Here is a 23,704-nt window from a genome sequence, read left to right on the forward strand (position 1 = left end):
TAAATTGAACCGAAGTGTCGCGTAGAAATTGCACCGAAGGGCAACATAGAGATGTCTCGAAGGACCATGTAGAAATGTCCTGAATGACCACGTAGAATTGTCCCGAAGGATCGCGTAGAAGCCTCAACTCTTGGCATACCAATTATACCTTTAGCTCTCATATCACATACTTATGGGCTTTACCATTTGCACATTTTAAATAGCTTGTATCACATAGATTATGGTCATATAGCTTATATCACATTTTCAAGTAATCACATAAATCATGTAACACATAGGATGACATGTAACACATAGATCATTGTCACGTAGCTTATATAACATGTTCATATAATCACTTAGATTAATACAACATAGCTTATATCATATTCTCATGTAATCACATAGGTCAATATCATATAGCAGAGAATATAAACAATACATGTTCACATATTAACAGAGATCAAACTATGCTTATATTCATGTACATATAGAATCCATTTCAACAACATACTAGTATTCATAAAATCATGAAATCAAAACATTGGAAATAGACTCATCACAAGTCTTATTTCCCATATCTCCATATATTATAGTAGTATGCACTCACCTTGGCCTCACTTAGTCAAAGTACAATCCTTATCACTCTTGGTTGATCTTATAAATTCGAATCTTCCGGTACTTGCCTTCGTTCGATATCTACACAAATATAAGGTCGATATGAATATCGGAATTCATATCACTATAAATCAATCCTTAATAACTTAAGTTAAACAAAACACTTATTTAACAATTTCAATCTGGATAGTATCGGTACCCTAACCCCAGTATAGATACTTCATTACTGTGGTATCAATATTATACTTCAGTAGTGATACCCTTTTTACATTCTGGAATTTGTCTCTAAAAATGGTACTGATACTTGTCCATTGGTATCGCTACCCTTGGCATCGATGCTACTCCCATAGTATTGATACTATTTTACTAATTCATATAACTTCACCATATGATATCAATATTGTTCTTCCAGTATCGATACCGAAATCCATATATCACCTATTTTTGCTTTGAAGTATCGATATTGTTCTTCTAGTACCAATACCCCTTGCCCAGAACTTACTCATTTTAACCAACAAATTTACTAAACTTACTTAAATCTTCCACTTTAACCTATTTTCAAGCTTTTAAACATAAATACACTTATTAAAATCATCTTATATCACTAAAACACACTTAAACATCCAAAATCCCCTTAGAACACCTGGAAACAAAAATCACACCAAATAATCAACATACCTCAAATCCATTTCTAACACTTTAAATTTCTTATTCCAGCTTAATGACAAGTAAATATGATTTCAAAATCCATTTATTAATTCTTTCTAAACAATTCACTCAAAAACCCTTTTACTTAATCTCTCATAACTTGTAAATCTTTTAGTTTCTACTTCTCTTTAAGCTTTCTTAAGTTTTCCTAACACCCAAAAAAATCAAAACCAACTTAAAAATTCAAGAAATAACAACTTAGAGTTCTCTTAGCTTAGCCAAGCACTCACGTAGAGAGGAAGAAAGGATGAAGAAATGATTCTAGATTTCTCTGTAAATCTTCATTTCCTTCCATATGTATATAATACACCACTAACAAATTTTAAATTTATTAATTGTCAAAAGACCAAAATGCCCCTATCTCTTTTAATCTTTGCTAAATAATCCTTCACAAAATATTCCAAATAAATCCCTGAACTTTTCAATTTATCTAAACTGACCATAAAATTTTAAATCTTACACTTTGGTCACTAGCCCGGTTTTTGGGATGTTACAGATAGAGTTTTTGATGATGAAACTTGCTATCTTTGTAAGTTGCATCCAGAATTAGTGTATCACCTCTTCGGGATTCTTCCTACAGTAAAGTCGTTTGGTCTATCTTGCTTGAAAATGGGTTGATTTAGACTCCCACTCGAAACTGGCAGAAAAGAATTCATTGCACAAATCCCTTATATAGTAGTGGCTAGCTCACTAAGAGATAGAGACGCAACTTTTCTAATAATTATATATATATATCATAACCCTTTTTCTGATATTGAGATTACGTCAAGTAAGAATTCTTATTCTTCTTGTTCTGAAGAAACCTAAGCGATTCCTTCTCAACCTGGGCGATGCTACCCCGAGAAGTGCTCCTCGACAGATTCCATCTCCGCTCCTAGGATCGAGCTAATAGTTCTTTCGCTTGTAAGAAGCATTATGCTTTGTCTACCAATTCCTGTAAGAGTTCTTACAGGAGAGCCTTAACTCCAACTGAAAGATGAGGCGAAACTCTTATTCTCCTCCCGCCCATATAGCACACGATACCATACCAAAATGTTAGAATTATAAAAGAGCTTTCTCACATCCATCTATCAGTCTTGTTTCCTCGAGCTCCCGCTTTTGCTATTGTAGCAACTCTGACTTTTGCCTCATCTAAGGGGTTAGGGGGTTTAGAAAGAGTAAAGTAACTAGTTATGTCTGCCCGACAGTGAAAAAACAATCGATAGTACGACCCCTTCAAAGATGTATCTATCTATATTTTCTTTTGTAGAAGAAAGAAAATTGTCAAGAAAGGAAGGCACAATAAAGAAAGCCTTCTGTTGGGCTTAAGCAAGCTAGTACGCCTAGTAGCATACAAAGCGATGTGTCTCGAAGGAGGAAAAGACCCATTCTACCACACAATATATATAAATTTGAGTGTGTGTTAAGAATTTGGGGTATAATTCTTGAGAGATTTCGTAAAGTTGCACATTATCCTTCAAGCTTAATACAAATTTGTGAATTTGTGAAAATCCTTAGTGTGGATGCTAACATAGTAGATGTAGATTTAATTTAGAAGTTGTACCATCTAAAATTTTTGTTTAATCTTTTCTATTTAAAATAATTTTAATAATATAATATTATATTTTTTTAATATTATAATAATATACTTAGTTATATTATAGTACAATACAATATTATATTCGTATTTTAATCATATATAATAAATTATTAATAAAATTAATATTATTTATTAATTTCATAAAAATTATTTTATTGAATTATTAAAAATTTAAAGTATAATATTCTTATTTATATAAATAATAGAATAGAATATAATATTCTTATTATTTAATAATATATATAAATAATTAATGTAGTTTAAAATATTTTTTTAATAAAAATATATTAATCTTAATATTTTTATTTATAAAATTGTAGATATAATATTTTAATAATATTATTAAAACAATACTGATTAAGTTATTTTAATATTTTAAAAGTAAAATTATTATGTTTTTTATAATAAATGATATTATATATTATATACTATATTTATAATAAATACGTTTTAAAAAAATTAAAAATTATTTAAATTTATACAACATAATTCAAATACTATAAAATAATTTTCAAAAATTATAATTCTTTAACATATTAAAAATTATAATTAACCTTATGAAAATCATTTTTCAATAAAACTAATGGACTCGCTACAGTTTCGTGGGTAGAATACGCTCTTTTATATTGTTAATTACCATAACAAGTTAATGGAAAGACCAATTAACTTGCGGGAGTATCAGCCAGTAAGAATCAAAGTCTCTCCCAAGAAAAACGCCATTATCTGCCAGTCTCATTCGGTTCATTTCTATGAATCTGTGGTGTTTGCAGTCAGTCAACTCCACTCCCAATACACCCACCCATCATCTTACCCATGAGTTTCCACTTAAAATCCCCCATGTTATTATCTTTCTATTTCTATAGCCTACATCTTTGGTGAACTTATAACAAAACCAGAGCTTGAATTTAGTCTCCCATAGAGCTCAAATGAGGAGTTTCATTCACAGCATATCATTCTTCTTTTTCTTCTTCTGTTTACTTCCTTTTGTCTTCTGTCAGCTAGCTTCAAACCAGAGGATGACGATGATCTCTATTTCTCGGCAGCTTGAGCTTGACAGCGCGAATTTTTCCGACAACATTTGCCATTGGAAAGGAGTTACGTGCAACAGTCCCTCCAACACCTTCATAATCTCTCTTTCTTTCTCGGGGTTTGGTCTCTCGAACTCTAGCTTCCTACCCCTGGTTTGCCAGATAGATTCGTTGCAGTCGCTTGACTTTTCCAACAACAAATTGAAGTCAATCCCAGGTGAGTTTTTCAACAGTTGTGGAGAGATTAATGGATTAAAGAGCATGAATTTTAGTAGGAACATGTTGTCTGGTTCTTTGCCTACCTTTCAAAAGTTTGCTGGACTAGAATCATTGGATCTGTCTTTCAATCTTTTGAGTGGAGATATTGATTCACAGTTGAATGATTTGAGTGCACTGAAAAGCTTGAACCTTAGTTCTAACCATTTCAATGGCGCTGTTCCAAACCGCCTTGGAAAATCCAAGGTCTTGGAACGACTTGAGCTTTCTGTGAATAACTTGACAGGGAATATTCCTAGTGAAATTGGGGAGTACGGGAATTTGATAATGATTGATCTTAGTGGGAATAAAATTAATGGAACTATTCCAGAATCTGTTGGGAACCTTACCAACTTGGAAATCCTTATTCTGTCTTCCAATCAGTTGAGTGGTGCAATCCCTGCAGGCCTTTTAGTTATTAAAAATCTGCAAAGGTTCTCTGCCAATCAAAACATGTTTGTTACTCTTCCTAGTACCATCACAAATTCTCTCAAGATGTTGGATCTTAGCTATAACGAAATAACCGGGAGTATTCCGCCGGAGTTTCTGTTGCCATTGAGCTTGCAGACTGTGGATTTGTCTTATAACATGTTAAATGGATCGATACCTGAAATCATGTCTTCCAGTTTGGTCAGGATAAGGATGGGTAGCAATTTTCTTAGTGGCCTTATTCCTGGTGCACGCTTTGCGTCTTTACCGAACTTGACGTATTTGGAGTTGGAAAACAACAGCTTTACCGGAACCATACCGCCTCAAATCGGTTCTTGCCAGAAATTGGCATTGTTGAACTTGGCTCAGAATAAGCTGGATGGGGCTTTGCCAGTGGAGTTGCTAAAACTTACTCAACTTCAGGTTCTGAAACTTCAACTCAACAACCTTGGTGGTGAAATCCCAAGTCAGATTGGGCATCTAAACATGTTATCTGTGCTTAAATATCAGCTGGAATTCACTGAATGGGACCATACCTTCTTCAATTTCCAATTGTGAAAAGTTAATTAGCCTACACTTGCAAAACAATGATCTCATTGGTTTCATACCTGATGGCATCAAGAACTTGAAGTTTCTGTTAGAACTCCAGCTCGGAAAAAATAAACTGCAGGGTAGGATTCCCGATATGCCGTCGAAGTTGCAGATTTCTTTGAATCTCAGCTGCAACCTCTTTGAAGGAGATATTCCAAAGACTCTTTCCGGACTGAATGATTTGGAAGTTCTTGATCTCTCTAACAACAAATTCTCCGGTGAAGTTCCTGATTTCCTGCTTGGCTTGTCATCTTTGTCACTGCTAATACTTTCGAATAATCGGCTTTCCGGAGTTCTTCCTAACTTCAGCAAACATGTTACACTCTATTATAGTGGGAATGAACTTTTTCCCCCGCAACATAATTTTCCAGTGTCACATAAAAATAGAAAACCAATTGCCATGACAATTGGTATTACACTTGCAGCTACTGCTGTTGCTGTAGTGTTAGTTGCATCTGTTTCTCTATTGATCTCGAGACGATTTTACAAGGTTAAGGACGAGCGATTACAATCGTGGGAAGTTCTTTCTCCTCCTCGGGTTATACAAGGCAACTTGTTGACAGCAAATGGGATCCATAGATCCAATATTTGACTTCACCAAAGCCATGGAAGCTGTTGTAAGCCCTGCAAACATTGTGCTGAAAACAAGGTTTTCAACCTATTACAAAGCTCTGATGGCTTCAGGAGCAATCTATTACGTTAAGAAGCTTAACTGGAGTGACAGGATATTCCAACTGGGCTGCCATGATAAGTTTGAGCAAGAGCTAGAGGTGTTGGGGAAGCTAAGCAATTCAAACATCATGATTCCTTTGGCTTATGTATTGACAGTTGACAATGCATATCTGTTCTATGAATTTGCCCCAAAGGGTACACTCTATGATGTTCTTCATGGAAGCTCGAAAAATTCTTTAGATTGGGCGAGTCGTTACAGTATAGCGGTCGGAGTAGCTCAAGGCCTTGCATTTTTGCATGGATGCAGTTCAAGTCCGGTCCTCCTGCTCGACCTTTCGAGCAGAAGCATCGTGCTCAAGTCCTTGAAGGAACCACAGGTCGGAGATATCGAGCTTTGTAAAGTAATCGACCCTTCCAAGACCAACGGAAGCCTTTCCACGGTTGCTGGTTCTGTAGGTTATATTCCTCCAGGTGAACAAATTTGACATGCGTCTATACTTTTGCTATTGGCGTGATGATAAAATTATTCTATGACGTTTGCACAACTAGTTATTTTGTCTCTTATTCTTTTTAAATTTTTAGAGCATTTTAATCCTTTAACATTTTAAATTTTGGTCAAAACAATCTTATTGGATGAAAATCGTTATTGACTAATGGTTAACACATGTTTCTGACATTATATTTTCACATGTGTTCAATTACTGATGTGACATATGTCATGTTATTATTTTAGGTGACATGACATATATTACGTTATTATTTTGGGTGATGTGACACATGTAAATCAACAATTGATTACATATAAAAATGTCATGGGAATAATATGTGTTGACTGCTAGTCAATTAACCGTTTCCAACTAATAGAGTTAGTTTTGACTAAAATCAAAATATTAGATACTAAAATGCTCTAAAAAAATAAGGGAAAAAGTGATCATATGTCGTTGAAGATAATTTTATCATTATGTCTTTGTTATTGTCATATGAAGTCTGAGTTTTCAGCTCATTCTGTGTTTCTTCCGGTGATGCAGAGTATGCATATACAATGAGAGTAACAATGGCTGGAAACGTTTATAGCTTTGGAGTTGTCCTGCTGGAATTGCTGACCGGAAAAGCAGCAGTGAGTGAGGGAACCGAGTTAGCCAACTGGGTATTACTTAACTCAGCAAGGCCAAATAAGCTTAACCACATCCTGGATTTCAACATTAGTAGAACATCAGTGGTGATCAGAAACCAGATGCTTGCAGTCTTGAAAGTTGCACTTGCATGCGTCAGTGGTTCACCAGAATCAAGACCCAAGATGAAAAGCGTGTTAGGGATGATCCTCAATGCAAGATAAATCAGCTCTTGCTACAGAATCCTCTGCCTTATATATATATACATATTTAATTTCATACTCAGCTTTGTTTCATACAAATTACAAAAAGTTCAAGAAAACTAGTTATGAAATGGTTAGTTTTCAATGCATGTCCATATGTAGAATATACTTGTCAATTTCAATTTTGGGTCATGAAATATAACAGTGCCATAGTAAAACTCAGTTCTATATAAGTGAATTCTTTGATTGGCTATTAAACATTTAATGGTATAACGTGATTAAAAAATAATTGACTCTTAATTTTTAAGATATTTGAGCTTAAAATATACGTGTAATATATAATATTAATATTTCTATTAACACAGTTAATTAATCAATTTCAAACTGAATTAACTAATAATTGAACCTTTAAAATTTTCATAATTGTTAACCGATATAATATCTAATTAACGAACGATTAAACGAATTAATCGATCCAGTCAATTAATTTAATTAAAACTGAACAATAAACAGTCCTACTTAACAATCATAGAATACTACTGTAAGTAAAATTTATATATGAATTTATGTTATTATCTCCCGTTTTTTTAGGGGAAGTAGCTTTTCTAAAGTTATATTTTAAATACTTTTATCATTTTAATCCTTCCAAATAAAACATAAAACGTAAAAAAATATTTTTACTCGAGGTTTCATTTTAATTATTCAATTCAATAATTGGTTAAAATTAGTTGAGTTAATATTTAGATCCTCTATTTTGGTTTTAATGTCATTGTAGTCCTTTAATTTAGGATAATTTTTTATTTGATCCTCGTTTTTCTACTCGAGGCTCCATTTTGATTATTCGACTCAATAATTTATTAAAATGATTTGGATTAATATTAGATCCTACATTTTTAGATTTAATCTCCAAAGTGTTTTAAATTTCATAATTTGACACTTTAAATTATAAAGAAGCTTTAATTAATTCATTCATTTAGTATAATTAGGTTCAATAACTAGTTGTTTAACTGCATATTTAGATTTTAAAATAAGGCATTGTTCTTTTATTAGGGGTTAGTAGTGTATTTCTTGCTTTTGCCCGAGGGTGGCCATCATTGATTCTCGAAGTAAATCAACATCCTTTTCAAAACCTCACATCATGATTTTAAATTTTCCAATGCAATGTTCATTTTTAGGGTTGACAATGAAGCTTCCGCTTGTATTTGTGGGTGTTTTTTATTGGTATTTGTAAATCAACATCCTTTTTCAAATATGCATACACAGTGGTTTTTAAATTAAATAAAATTTTGAACTCAAAAACTTCCAATTTTAAAATATAGGGTAGTCGACTAGGTACAAATTTTGGGTGTTGTGAGGGTGTTAACCATTCCTCACGTATATCTAACTCTCGAACTCGATTTTTGATTTCGCAAACCAAAACTTAGTATTTTTAGTAAAATAAAATATTTATTAAAATTAAATGATTTTAGATGTTCCAATCTATCTTAAAAATGATTGTTGGTGACTCTCATCTTTTCATTAAAACCTATTTCTATTTTCCAAAATGTAGGATTGGCCTTCCACCAAAAGCCAGTTATGACAATAAATTTACAACAACATTTAATAATAATAATAAAATATCACATATCAGTAACATTAGGGCATGGTGTAACATTTTTAATTTTATGAGCAATGTGTTCTTTAAGTTGTGTTATTCCTCCATTTTTATTTGGCACTGGAGTCCCAAATGACAACCTATCATTATTATTTGGTGCACCCACTAATCTTTTTAAAATTACCCTTTTAAAAAATTTAACTCATAAAATACCCATTAATATTCACTTACCAAAACCAACATATTAAAATTTAAGCCCATAAAATTAAAAATAACCCAATTCTAATTAATTTATGGGTCCCTTTTGGCAGAAACCCAAAACTTTAAAAATAAAACAAAAGTTTATTTAAAACCTAAAACCTAAATAAAATAGAAAGATATTAAATCCCCCAACCCCTTCTTCTATCGTGCGTGAGTAAGGGAGAAGAGACGCAAAGTAAAAAAATAAAGAAAATGGGGTTTGTTTTTTTTTTAAATCAGCCCTTTTCTTCATTATTTTTTCGAGTTCTTTAAATTTTCTTATGCTAGCATTGATTCCTACTAAAAATACCCAAAAAAAAAAGATGAAATAAATAAAAAGATGGTCTATAAATTTTTTTACAAAATTTATAAACTTCTCAAAGTGATATTTTTTTTGTTTGTGATTTTGTTTGATTTTGAGATTGGGCAGTAAAATTTGAGAGAAAATTTAGAGTTTGAAGTCTGAGATTTGAAGTTTCGGTTGGATTGTTTTTTCCTTTTGTTTTGAATCCATGTTCTTGACTTGTACCGATTCAATATATTCTTTTTTAATTGGTTTTGGATTACTTTTTTTATTGATTTCAGATTGCTTTTTATTTTTTTTTGATTAAAAGTAATCTGATTTTTGCAGAAGAATATATTATTTTGTTGTCCTATTGAAGTGTTTGATTTATATATATCAATATTTTTTTAATGTTGCTGACCTGTTGTAACGGAGTATAACAAGAATAACAGACTATTATTATTGTAATAGATCATTACCCGTTGAGTTGCAGCTGCGATCATCCGTTATTGGCATGATTCTACTTTAAACTAATATTTTCGGTAATAGGGATATCAGACGATGCTGTGATCTCGATATAGCGGCCGCTGTTCTGCTATGCATCCTCTATTTGAAGCCCTGTGGTTTATTCTTTCCCATCTTTCTTTCTGTCATTTCATTTTCTTTTTCCCTATCTTCCATCATGTGCTGTTGCACCTCCTTACTCCAATCAAGATGAATTTAATCTCAAGAGAAAGATCCAGACATCCATGTTGTATATCCAACCTCCAAACATCAAGATCAAGTTGATGTCATTGTTAATCATGAGAAATCACGAGCATCATTGTCGTGGATGCATATATGGTAAGATTCTGGAAGATTTTTGCTATTTTCTTCTCATTTTATGTTTTTCCTTCTATATTCTCTAATTTCTTTTCATTTTTGGCCAAGGAACTATTGTCGTACTATCGTCGTCCCCGTTCAGCTACTATCATCCAAACATAAACCCTAATTATGTTTGGGCATGATATGCTCAGCCCACTTAGCAAACCTGTTTAGAGGCCTAATCGACCAGATCCAATATAGTGTCAAAGCTTAGTGGGCTTATATATGTAGGTCATTAACTTTGGTTAACATTTTTGTTTGGCCTATTGAATCATCCTAAGTCCAAACTAAACTAAACTGAACCAGATACATTTACCAACCCGAACTAGATTTATTAACCAACTCGAACTGGATCCATTTACCAACCCAAATTGGATTCGTTAACTAACTTGAACGAAACTGATCCTGTTTGACCTAGTTTGATTGACTTGATATGTTTGATCGACTTGATATGTTTGATCTAGTTTGTTTGAGCCAACCCAAACCAAGCCAAGTATAGCTGAGTCAGGCTGTTGACTAATGTTGAATTTGATTAGTGTTAACTTTGACCATTGATTTAAGTTGACTTTGATGGGTAAATTGACTTTTCACGTTGACTTATTCAATTCAATCCATTTTATTTTAATATATTTTGTATTGTCATATTATTAATATGACATTATTTATCTATTTGAGGATATTCAATTAAGAATTGTTGTGAAGAAAGAACGTGTCATCAACTCAAATAGAAGGTTAATAATGTCAAAGCGAATAAGGTTAGTACACTTCAAACTATTTCATGGTTTTTGTAAGTGTGATGATTTACTTCTGATATAATTATATGAGTTGGTATCCAAGTGTTAGATGATAAATTATTGAAATACCTCTACGTGTAAATATGTCCAAAATACGCTCTGTCAACGTTTTTTTTTTTCTTAAGTTCCTTTTATAGAAAGAAAACCCAGATTGACTACTTATTTTTTTTAAATGGGATTTTTGGTGATTTTTTTTAGAGTCACTATCGATTTTTTGGGTTAGGTAGGTTGAACACCTAAAAATATATTTTAAATGAATTTTCGAAAATCCATTTGAAAAGATAATATTAGTATGCATATTACAAGAAATTCATTTTTAAGGATTAAGTGTGGGAAGGATTAACACCCTCACAGTGCCTAAGAATGATACCTAATCGCTTTACGTTATCATAGTAGTGGAAATTTTGAATTTGAATCTTAATTTAAAATATGATTTTTTTTTAACATTGATTGAATTTACTAGAATTAAAAAAACATCAATTACATTGAAAAATAATAATAATGGGATTTGCAAATCCACCATTTAGAAGTCTATCCCATGATTTTCAAATGAGACAACGTCCCTTTTTACTAAAACGGCAATAAAAAATATGCGAATATACAAGTTTTACTCAAAACAGACTTGATTTATTTCAAGTCCACCTTTCGTTCATGATACATGCACCAGAGTCCATAATAATGAAAACGTTTTTGTTTTTGGACTAATTTTCTACTTTAACCTATTAGAAGAACAAAGTCTCAAAGATTTAAAGCACATCTATTCGGTAAGTATAATGTAAATGAATGCTTTAAAAATCCTAATGTTTCTCCCTTTAATGTTTCAGATTCGAGGTCAAATCCTTTTAAAGAGAGAGGATGATATATGATATATGCATCACAAGGCTCACATCAAAGGAAGATGGACTAGTACTTTCAATTGATCCACACGAACAAGCCTTGGAAAAGAAGAATAGCAAAGTAGCATAATTACAACTGCTTTTTGAATGTAATCCTAATCTTATTCAGTTGACATGTCTTATGGAGATATGACCGGGTGTCTCTCAGCTTTCTAACGGTTCTTAAATCGCATCAATTCCATATCGGTAACTTAAGATATGCCTATTTTAGTAAGGATAACGTGTGCAAAAACCCCTATATGGGATTAATACAATATTTTAAAATTACGAATTTTCAATATATTTTTATATTAGGAATAGTTAAAGTAAATGTTATAAAGGTAATTTACTTGTAATGACAAAATCATATCAACCCCCATCTCATTCTCCAAGCCACTACCTTCTAGAAGATCAATCTGGACCATTCATCACATCCAACGGCTGAGGAACAAGTCATGCATTCAAATTCCTAGTTTCCATCACCACCATCAAATCAAACACTACATTAAGAGTTCATATTGATGCTGCCCACATCACAAGGATTAGGATAGTTTTTATTTATTATTTTATTGTTATTTTATTCCTTTGTCATGTTAGCACAAGGACTAGGATTGTTTTTAATTGTTATTTTATTCTTTAGTCATGTTAAAATAAGGACTCCTTTACCCTATATAAAGGATGCTCCTCCCACCATTGTAAACATATCTTTTCTTGAATATAATAAAACAAGAGTTCATTTTTGCAAGTGTTGATTTCCTTGTTCCTTTGAAGCTTCTTTATCATCATGTTCTTTCAAGTTCCTATAAGGGAGATCATCTTCACACTCCAATTTACCTTTTCATTACGACTAAAAGGGCTAGTTTAGAGTCGATTATCGAGTTTGCATAGTTAATCTTGACTAGGAGGGTTCATAGGACAACTATCCAATTATATTCACCACCACCATCATCATTATCGATAACTCACCCACCACCACCATTATCCAAGTTCACATACATACTAGGGAAAATTTCAATTTCATTTCCAATTCCAATTCTTTAATATCTTTATTTATCTTTTATTCATATTTATGTATATATTCGTCATCTTATTTTATTTTCTAACAACTTCATTTAAGAACCCTAAATTTTTGTTAAATCTCTTATCACATCAATCTCTTTCTTGAAACGAGTCTAGAGCATTCTAGGTTTGATTCTTCAACAAGAGAAATGTTCTTCATTCCACTGCCACTTCCCTATCGATTGGTATCAGATTTAGATCGAATCCTAGTTAGAATCAAGCAATATTGCTTGTTCTTGCACACAAATCACCAAGGTACCCCAACGGAGTTAGTTTGCACCGATCCATCATTTTCAAGTTCTTTTGTTTTATTTTAATTTAGCTTTAATTTCTTCATGTTAGTTTGTTGTTTTTCATTGAAAAGAAAAAAATAAATGAAAAGAAGAAAAGAAAAAAGGAAAAAGGTAAAAAATGAAAAAAATTATTTTTTAAAAAAAAATCCAAAATTGCAAACAAAGGAATTTGAGACTGATTGTTTACACGTACTATATCCCTCCTAATATCAATCTATAGTCCAAAATTCAGGTCAATTGGACATCAAAAGATCTCTCAAAATAATCATTCAAGTTTGTTCGATAGATTTAGGTTCTTTGTTGAAAAATTTCCAGAAAATTCTACTGAATATGAAATTTTACAAGTTATTCCTCATATCAAGGGTGACTCCCAATAAAACAATTCAGGTCTTTTGGACACTAACAACCCCCTCAAAAGAAGTGATTATGAAAACTATTGAAGGTATTTGCGCTGAAAATTTACAGGCTGAAAATACAATCATACACGAGATCCATGAATTTAAGATTTTTTTAGACATCAGTAACCCCCCGAAAACATTACTCAAGTTGATCTTGCGTTTCTAGGTTTTCAGGTTTTGGTTTTTCCGACTTTTTTAATCTTATCGCTGTAGGTTCTTTTGTTCCGCATTTTTGTTACTTTACATCATCTAACACATTCTCTTCTTGTGTTAGTAGGACTAAAAGAGTTTCCATACATTTTATTCCTTGCATTCTCGTTCGCTTGGAGTCTTACCTTTTGTTTGACCACTTAGAGCAACTAAGTCTTTTCTCATTTTTGTTGTTGATTGAACTTTGATACTAACATTGAAAGAATTCTTGGTAAAGTGAGTTTTAAATAGTACAAGATTGGCTAACCTGCGTTCCGTTGTGTTACATCTTTGGAGCGACTTGTTAGGTTTCTTGTTTTCTTTGATTTTATTTTCACTTTACATGTTTCTTTGAGTTTTGTCTTTTTTAGGATGTCTTGTACTACAAAAAGAATGAAACCATGAGTCGGTATTCCATTTTTCATAGGAAGACATGATCCGAAGGATACATTGCTTAGGGAAAATTTGACCTATGATTCTCCAACTACAAGTACCCTTTAAAAAACATGTACCTTTAATAACTTCAAAATTAATACTCTACACATTACCATGGTAGAGACAAATCACACAAGATGTACGTGAGTATAGAGATCGTTAATCAATTTCTGGGATGATCTCAAAATCATAATGAGAAGAAAATTTATTCCACTTGAATATCGTCATGAGGCCAAGAGAAAACTTCAAAGACTACGACAAGTTCAAAGCTCTGTGGAATATTACTACAAGGAGATAACATCCTTAATAAATCGTGTAGACATACATCAAGCGACAGATACATAATGAACAAATTTGCTATTGGCTTGCATTTGAAAATCATTGATCTTATTAAGTTATATAGTTATGAAAGCCTTGAAGATACACTAAATAAATCAATGACAATTGAATCATAACTTCAAATGAAGTATCGTTTCAGAGACACTTACCAAAGTACTTCATCTACATACCAAGGTACTTCACCTACATTCCAAGGTACTTCATCTACTTCCACTTCATCTTCTACTCCATATTTTACCACAGATAATGAATCAAATGTTGAAATCGATGAATACAATAATAGTAGTATTATAATAGAAGATAATAATATTTAATCATGGGAAACAAAAGATGCACTTGAAAATCAAGTGATGACACTTTGTGAGAAGGGTGGGAAAACAAAAAAAAAGAAAATGAAAATGAAAAATATGCAAAAAAAAAAGAGAGGTCACAAACTATAAAAGCCAATAACATGACCCACGAGAGTTGAGTGAACCTTATTGTGAGTAGAATATAATGACTCAAGATCTATGTGTGAGCACAAAAGAATTGAGAGAGAACATTCTTCAAAAGCCTTGCATCCTTGTTCAATTTAGGGAATAAATTGTTTCGATTTCTAACATTAAAAAGGATTTACATAGTGAGTTTTCATCTATTTTACAAGATTTTTGAGAAGTGTTAGGTTACTTACCTGATGATTACCACCGCAAAGAGGAAAACAACACCAAACCAATCTAATTCAAGGTTCTATCATACCTCGTCAAACATATAAACTCAAAGAAAGCCAAGAGTTAGATTTATTACAGAAAGGCTACATCCAGTAAAGCCTTAGTCATGACGTAATCTTAATGATGAAACACGATTTGAACAACTCCACAGTTCGTGCACAGGGAATCCCTGTAGATGATGAAAAGGTGAAAGCAATACGAGACTGGCCCACACTATCTTCCATCACCGAGGTACGTTCTTTCCATGTTTTGGCAAGTTTCTACTATCGTTTGTTTTAAAGACTTTTCTACCATTTTTGCACCTTTGACCGAAATCATCAAAAAGTCGGTTGAATTCAAGTGGGGTCCAAAACAACATGAGGCTTTTTACCTTATGAAAGGTATAGTCATAGACACATTTCTCACGTTAAGAAAAACAACCTATCACTTACTTTAGTGAAAAGTTAAAAGCTGCACAGTTAAATTGCTCCACCTATGAAAATAAACTCCTTGTATTAGTTCGAGCACTCAAAGTATGTCAACACTATCTTCTTCACAAAGAGCCTTGCATTATTGTCCACTTTAGACAACAATTAGTTTTGATTTATAACAATAACACTAGTTTTACTAGTACATTTTTTTCTTATTTTACAGAGTTTTTGAATGGTGTTAGGCCTCTTGACGGATTACTACCCAAAGCCCTAATCGTTGTGTCATATCAGTGAAGAATCATGATTTACAAGAGTCTAAAGGTAAGTATTTTTTACACATTTTAATCTTATTCTAACATATTTCTTCTCCTTTTTACAAGGTAAGGCTCTTGAAGTTTTCATCAATACTGAATACAAATCCTTTAAATGGTTACAAGACTGAGATAAGCATCATTTTTAACTTAATAGGTTATGCATTCCATAAAGCTCCTCACGAGAATTATTAGTTCCTGAACAACACTTAGGAGACTTCATGGATCACTTTCACGAACCACTTGATATGGTTTTTAAACACTCATTCTCACCACAAATGAGTGAAACCATGCAGAGAACATATAAATCAATCACAGACAATGGAAACAGTAGACAACACCATATTGAATTTCATCCCAAAAATGGATTACAAGACTTTATGTAAAAAAAGATTTCAAGACAATAAGAAATCAATTCCAACAAGGAAGAAACCTCTACTAAAGCACATAAAGACACATCAAATTGATTCGGGTAAGTGTTTTTCAAGCATGTTTTTCAAGCACTAGGATCCATAATGATGACAATGATTTCATCTTTAGACTAGTGTTTCTACTCGAACCTATTAAAAGAACAAAGTCTCAAAGATTCAAAGCATATCTATTCGATAAGTATAATATGAATGAATACTTTAAAAATCACAATGTTTTTCCCTTTGATATTATAGATTCGAGGTTGAATCCTTTTGAAGAGAAGGAGGATGATACATGCATCACAAGGCTTACATCAAAAGAAGATGGACTAACCATTCCAATTGATCTACACGAACAATCCTTGGAAAAGAAGAATAACAAAGCATCATACTTACAACTTCTTTTTGAATGGGATATTGATATTATTCGGTCAATATCTTCTCAAGATATGAAAAAATATCTCTTATATTTCCAACGCTTCTTGAATTGCATCAATCTGATATCAGAAACTCAAGGTATGCCTATTTTAGCGAAGGTAACACATGCAAAAATCTCTATACAAGATCAATATGGAATTTTGTAATTAATTAAGAATTTTCAATATTTTCATATTAGAGATAGTTTAAGTTAATGTTATAAAGGTAATTTGCTTGTAATGACAAAAACATAGCAGCCCCCATATCATTCTCCAAGCCCCCACCTTCTAGAAGATTAATCTGAACCATTCATCACATCCAACAACTAAGAACAAGTCATGCATTCAAACTCCTAGTTTCCATCACCACCATCAGATCAAACATTACAAAAGGGTTCATATTGATGCTTGCCACATCACAAGGATTATGATAGTTTTTAATTATTATTTTTATTTTATTTTATTCCATAGTCATGTTAGCACAAGGACTAGGATAATTTTGAATTGTTATTTTATTCTTTAGTCATGTTAAAACAAGGACTCCTTCTCCCTATATAAAGATTCTCCTCTCACCATTGTAAACACATCTTTTCTTGAATATAATACAAGAAGAGTTCATTTTTGCAAGTGTTGATTGCCTTGTGCCTCCAGGCTTCATCATCATTAAGTTCTTGTGAGGGAGATCATCTTCGCACTCCGGTTTGCCTTTTTATTATGACTAGGAGGGTTGGTTAAAGCTGATTATTGAGTTTGCATAGTTCGTAGGATAACTATCCATCTATATATACCACCAGCACCACGCCACTATAATACCCCAAATATTGGATAAGAGACTTTAACGAAAGATTTCAAATTTTTGGATTTATTTGTATAAATGCAAAAAGATAAGAAAATGATTTGGATTAGTGTTTTGAACTAAATTGTATAGATAGATGAATATAGAGGGCATTTTGGTCTTTTAGAGGAAAATTAATTTTCTTTGGTATAGTATTAAAGGAAAAATGGAAAGGGGAAAGCTAAGTCATAAAAGCTATCTCTCTCTTTTCTCTATTTCCTATGGAAAAGGCACTCCCCCATAGCTCAAAGGTGAGATTTCAAATGGCTAGTTTATCCTTTCATTTTTGGTTGGTTATTGAATCTTTGTGTATGATAGAAGCTTAAGGAATGATTGGATTAAAACTATGAGATAGAGGAAATAAGGGAGATTTTAGAAAATGGGTTTTGAAATGATATATTAGAATATGAGTTTTTAATGATGTTTGCTAGTATGTTTGACATGTCAAACATGTAAATAAGATATTAGAAGCATTGGATGGGTTTAAAAACAAGCTAGAAAAAGTGGTTAGATTATTAGATTTGAATGTTCTTGGAATATTTTAGATGTTTTAGGAAGCTAAATGAAGGAAAGTCAGTATGAATAGGTAAAGAAGAGTTTAATAGTATTGATGGATGTAAACATAATGAAATTTGACCCCATTTGTATAATAATCGGGTTAAAAACTAGAAAATCTGGGCACGAGTATCGGTACTGATAGAACAGTACCGATACTATAAGCTTAAAATGAGAATAAAAAATGGGTATTATCGATACTGATTCAAGAGGTATCGATACCAAAAGGGGGTATCGATACTCTGAGGAAGGTATCGATACCATTGATAACAAAATGTAAAAATGGTATCGATACTGTATAAGAGTATCGGTATAATAGTATAGTAGTATCAATGCCATGGTGGGGTATCGATACTATTGAGCCAGAAATGTTAAAAATAGACTGAGATTGTTATAGAAAGTTAATAATATGTACTTTTGAGTATTGTTTAAGTGTATTTGTTAGGAAATATACTAACAATTGACATTGAACGTATCTTTAATGGATGCTTAAGTAGATCAAAATCAAGTTCCCGCGACAAGCAAAACGAAGGGCAAATGCAAAGTACCTGAGTAATAAACTTTGCTTTTTGGATACAGTAACGAGGAAAGTAGGTTAGTGCATTTAATTGTGTAATTGTATGTTATACTAGTCATATATGTATGATTGCTTAATATGTGTGGTGATTACCAAATAGGCACTAAGTGTGCAAAGTACGAAATTCATCAATGTTGATGAATAACCGTTTCGGCACTAAGTGTGCAAAGTACAAAATTCATTATATGTTGATAAATAACCGTTTCGGTACTAAATGTGCAAATAACGAAATTCATCATATGTTGATGAATAACCATTTCGACACTAAGTGTGCAAAGTACGTAATTCATCATATGTTGATGAATAACCATTTCGGCACTAAGTGTGCAAAGTACGTAATTCATCATATGTTGATGAATAAATGTTTCAGCACTAAGTGTGAAAATCACGGAATTCATCATATGTTGATGAATAACTGTTTTAACACTAAGTGTGCAAAGCACGAAATTCATCATATGTTGATAAATAACCGTTTCAGCATTAAGTGTGCAATTAACGAAATTCATCATATGTTGATGAATAACCGTTTCGACACTATGTGTGCAACCCACAAAATTCATAATGAGTTTATAAATGATTGTATAGGCACTACGTGTGCATCGTAATGAAATGATATTAACTTGGAATTAATGAATTAATACTTGATCAATATGAAATAAGGAAATGATATGTTCATTTTACTATTAGTCTTGCCTCACTAAGTAAATACTTAACGTGTGTTTATTTCACGTGTAGATCGTAATACAAGCGGAGTAAGAAGATCATCGGACATCAAAGCAAGGGTCGCCTCGTCAGTAACAGTATGACATACATGTCTACTTTTTGATGTATTTAGTTGGCATGTAAAATATTTAGGAAAAACACTCTAAAAATATTTGAGTTACCATTTTGTAAAATGATGAAATATTTGAATGATGCTTTTTATTATGTGAGTAAGTTTAATGCATTTTTATATTAGTTTTAATCAATGTGTTTTATAAAAAGAAATAAAATATTACGGGTTTTCAAAGAAAGAACTGTTTAAAAGTGATGTGACATCCATATATCGTGTACGAAATTGTATACAGGAGATAGTTGTTACCTTTATTGGTATTAGAGCTACATGTTTAGCCAATTCTCGACTGAAATCGAGTGTATTTTGATGTAAAAAGAGTTTACATGCCACTAAGATGTCAAGGTTAATGATAGGGTATATAATGAATATGATATATATGTCTCTCCTTACTAAGGTAATTACTATATTTATGAATGTTATACTAGATATTAGATTCTATAAATTTGGGAAGAGCGGTTGTACGAGAGAGTAGATATGGATCATGTAGTAAAAATTACGAAGTAAATAGTGAACATTCGATTTCGTCTAAGAATGCCAACGCACTGGGACCTCAATGTATGCCTATTCCAGAGATCGGAGCTTTTATGCAAGCTCTCGATGCTATCTTGACAAGGTTTCAACCTCTTCTACCTCCCCCTACTCCTCCAGTACCGCGAATGTTAATTCTTAAGGAATTAAGAAGTTTGGGAGCTCTTGAGTTCAGGGAGAAGAAGGTGAAGGTCCGATAGTTGTGGATTTATGGTTGAACGATGTTATATGAAGTTGGAAAGTCTACAATGCTCCGATCATGAAAAATTGAGTGGGTGATGTATCATTACTCAGAGGCTCAGCTCAGGTCTGGTGGACAAATACGACGATGTATGTGTCACCCAAACAAGTGAACTGACAATTCTTCCACGATGAGTTCAAGAACAAGTATATCGGGGAGCAGTTTATGAGATCAATGCTGTTGAAGTTTTTTAACTTGAAACAAGGTGATCGAGCGGTGTATGAGTATGAGGTCGAATACAAAAAGCTCAGTTGTTATGCTACCGAGGTGGTTCCTAATGATAAATCTTGACGAGATTGGTTTATTGAGGGTTTGAGGCCTAAGTTGAAACAGATGATGTTGGCCTTAAACTTGCCTAGCCTACAAGAAGTTATAAACAGAGCTAAGGCTATTGAAAGAGCTCAAGAGTAGACTTTGACAACATAGCAGAGTGTGCAGACAGGAAAAAGGATTGGGATATCTTCATCTACATATCATGCTAAGAGAGGCAAGGGCTCAGGTTCTCGATATATTGATAGAGTTGATTCTGTTGCAACTATACAAAAAACTAAGCAGTCCCATTCTTTTGCTGCTAGCTCGGGTAGAGCTTTTGGAGAAAGAGGTAACCCATGTCAGACATGTGGCAAATTTCACTGGGGTATATATAGAGTGCTCTCTGGTGCTTGCTTTATTTGTGGAGGAACAGTCATTATGCTCGAAACTGTTCACAGAGATATGGGGATAAATCAGTACAATTTGATAGATCAGTAGGAGTACCTAGTAGAAGCAGAGGAAGATCAGGCGGTCAATATGATGCTAACCAAAGATAAGACTCGGGGAGTGGCTTGAAATTTATAATATAAAGACCACTGAGGATCGGGATGATCCATAGATCATATCAGGTACATTTCACCTTTTTGATGATCCTGGTTTTTTCTAGTTGACCCTAGTTCTACGCGCTCTTATATTAGTACAAAGTTGGTTAGAACTAGAGGAATTCCTTTAGAACCAATTTTTAGTGAAATGGTAGCGGTAAACCCTATGTGTCATAGTGCGAGGGTAACACGGGTATGTAGGAAATGTCCAATTAAGTTTCAAGAGGTGTATTCTTGGCAAAGTTGATGGAGTTACGTTTTGATGAGTTTGAAATCACTTTGGGAATGATTGGTTGTCTCCATATCATGGATGGGTGGATTGTCGCAGGAAGGGATTGTTTTTGAAGGATGCGCAAGGCTCCGAAATAGTAGTGATTGGCGAAAAAGTGAAATCACCCTCCAATGTGATATTAGCCATGAAGTAAAGAAAATGATGTCAAAAGGATGCATAACTTTTCTAGCTAATGTGATAGACACTTGAGTTCTGGAAGTGAGATTGCATGATATTCCAACAGTTAAAAAGTTTTCAGAAGTGTTTCCAGAGGAGTTATCGGGTTTACCTCCAGATCGGGAAGTCAAATTTAGAATTAAGGTTTACCTGGGTACTGACCTTTTTGTATGGCTCCGTATCGAATGGATCCAACGGAGTTAAGATAATTAAAAGCATAGTTGCAAGAGCTACTTGATAAAGGATTTATCAGACCCAATGTTTCACCTTGGGGAGCACCTATACTATTTGTGAAAAAGAAGGACGAATCTATACAGTTATGTATTGACTATCATTAACTAAATAAGGTAACAATAAAGAACAAGTATCATCTTTCGAGGATTGATGACTTATTTGATCAATTGAAAGGCGCAACAGTGTTTTTTAAGATATATATGAGGTCGGGGTACCATCAGTTAAAGATCGAAAAAGAGGATATTTACAAGACGGCTTTTCGGAGTCGGTACAAACACTATAAATTTGTGGTAATGCCGTTTGGATTAACAAATCCTCCTGCAATATTTATGGACTTAATGAATAGAGTATTCCAACCGTACTCGGATCAGTTCGTGGTAGTGTTTATAGATGATATCTTGGTATATTCCAAGTCAAGAGAGGAACATGATGCTCATCTTTGAGTGGTTCTTCAGATACTTCGTGATAAGAAGTTGTACGCGAAATTGTCCAAATGTGAATTTTGGTTAGTTGAGATTGCTTTTCTTGGTCATATAGTCTCTGCAGAAGGCATAAGAGTAGATCCCAAAAAGATTCAAGCTATAGTGGATTGGAAACCCCCAAAGAATGTTTCTAAAGTTTGGAGTTTCTTGGGACTCGCTGGTTATTATAGGCGATTTGTGAAGAATTTCTCAATGTTAGCTCTGTCGTTAACTAAGTTGTTACAGAAGGATGTGCCTTTTGTTTAGACGGAAAGATGCCAGTAAATTTTTGATATGCTAAAGAGAATAATAACAGAAGCTCTCGTACTTGTGTAATCCGAGTCAGGTAAGGATTATATCATTTTCAGTGATACATCCCATAATGGATTAGGATGTGTGCTGATGCAAGAGGGGAAAGTTGTGGCTTATGCATCAAGACTCCTGAAGAATCATGAGAGAAATTACCCAATACATGATTTGGAATTGGCAATCATAGTGTTTGCTTTAAAAATTTGCCGCCATTATCTGTACGGTGAGTTTTACCATGTGTACATGGATCATGAGTTTAAAATACTTGTTGACTCAGAAAGAGCTGAATTTGAGATAGAGAAGATGGATTGAGCTCTTAAAATATTATGATTTGGTTATTGACTATCATCGGGAAAGGCTAATGTAGTAGCTGATGCACTCAGTTGAAAGACTTTTGGCTTTAAGGGCTTTAGATGCACGCATGTCTTTAAAAAAGATGGGGCTTTGATTGTTGAATTAAATTTAAAGCCGATGCTTTTGGATCAGGTAAAAGAGCTGCAAGATCGAGATGAAAAAATGCTTGTTGAGATTGGTTCAAGTTGAAAAAGAAGAGGCCAAAGATTTTGAAATAAGGGGTAATGGATGCTTATATTACAGGGGAAGACTTTGCATTCCCGATGATGATGAATTGAGGAAATATATTCTTTGCGAAGCACATTATAGCCCTTTGAAGATGCATCTAGGAGAGAATAAGATGTATCAGAACTGAAAGAGTCGTTACTGGTGGACTGGTATGAAATGAGCTGTATCAGAGTTTTAAATTTTTTGGCATGTCAGCAAGTAAAAGATGAACATTAAGTGCCTTTCGGATTACTGCATCCAATAACCATTCTTGAGTGGAAGTGGGAGCGAGTTATAATGGATTTTTTTCGGGGCTACCTTTGTCACAGGTAAGAAGGACTCGATATGGGTAATAGTAGACAGATTGACCAAGACGACTCATTTTATCCCATTCGAGTAGACTACTTGATGGATAAGTTTACGGAGTTGTATATAAAAGAGATAGTTAGACTGCATGGAGTGCCGATATCAATAG

At 33.2% G+C, this 23,704-nt stretch overlaps 1 pseudogene; it reads left to right on the forward strand.

The window, feature by feature from the left end:
• The first annotated feature begins 3,550 nt into the window (after window positions 1-3,550).
• On the forward strand, window positions 3,551-7,270 carry LOC120212234 (annotated as a pseudogene).
• Window positions 7,271-23,704: the final 16,434 nt, after the last annotated feature.

Source organism: Hibiscus syriacus, unplaced genomic scaffold (genome assembly GCF_006381635.1).
Source record: "Hibiscus syriacus cultivar Baekdansim isolate YM2019G1 unplaced genomic scaffold, ASM638163v2 tig00110007_pilon, whole genome shotgun sequence".
Classification (NCBI taxonomy): Eukaryota; Viridiplantae; Streptophyta; class Magnoliopsida; order Malvales; family Malvaceae; genus Hibiscus; species Hibiscus syriacus.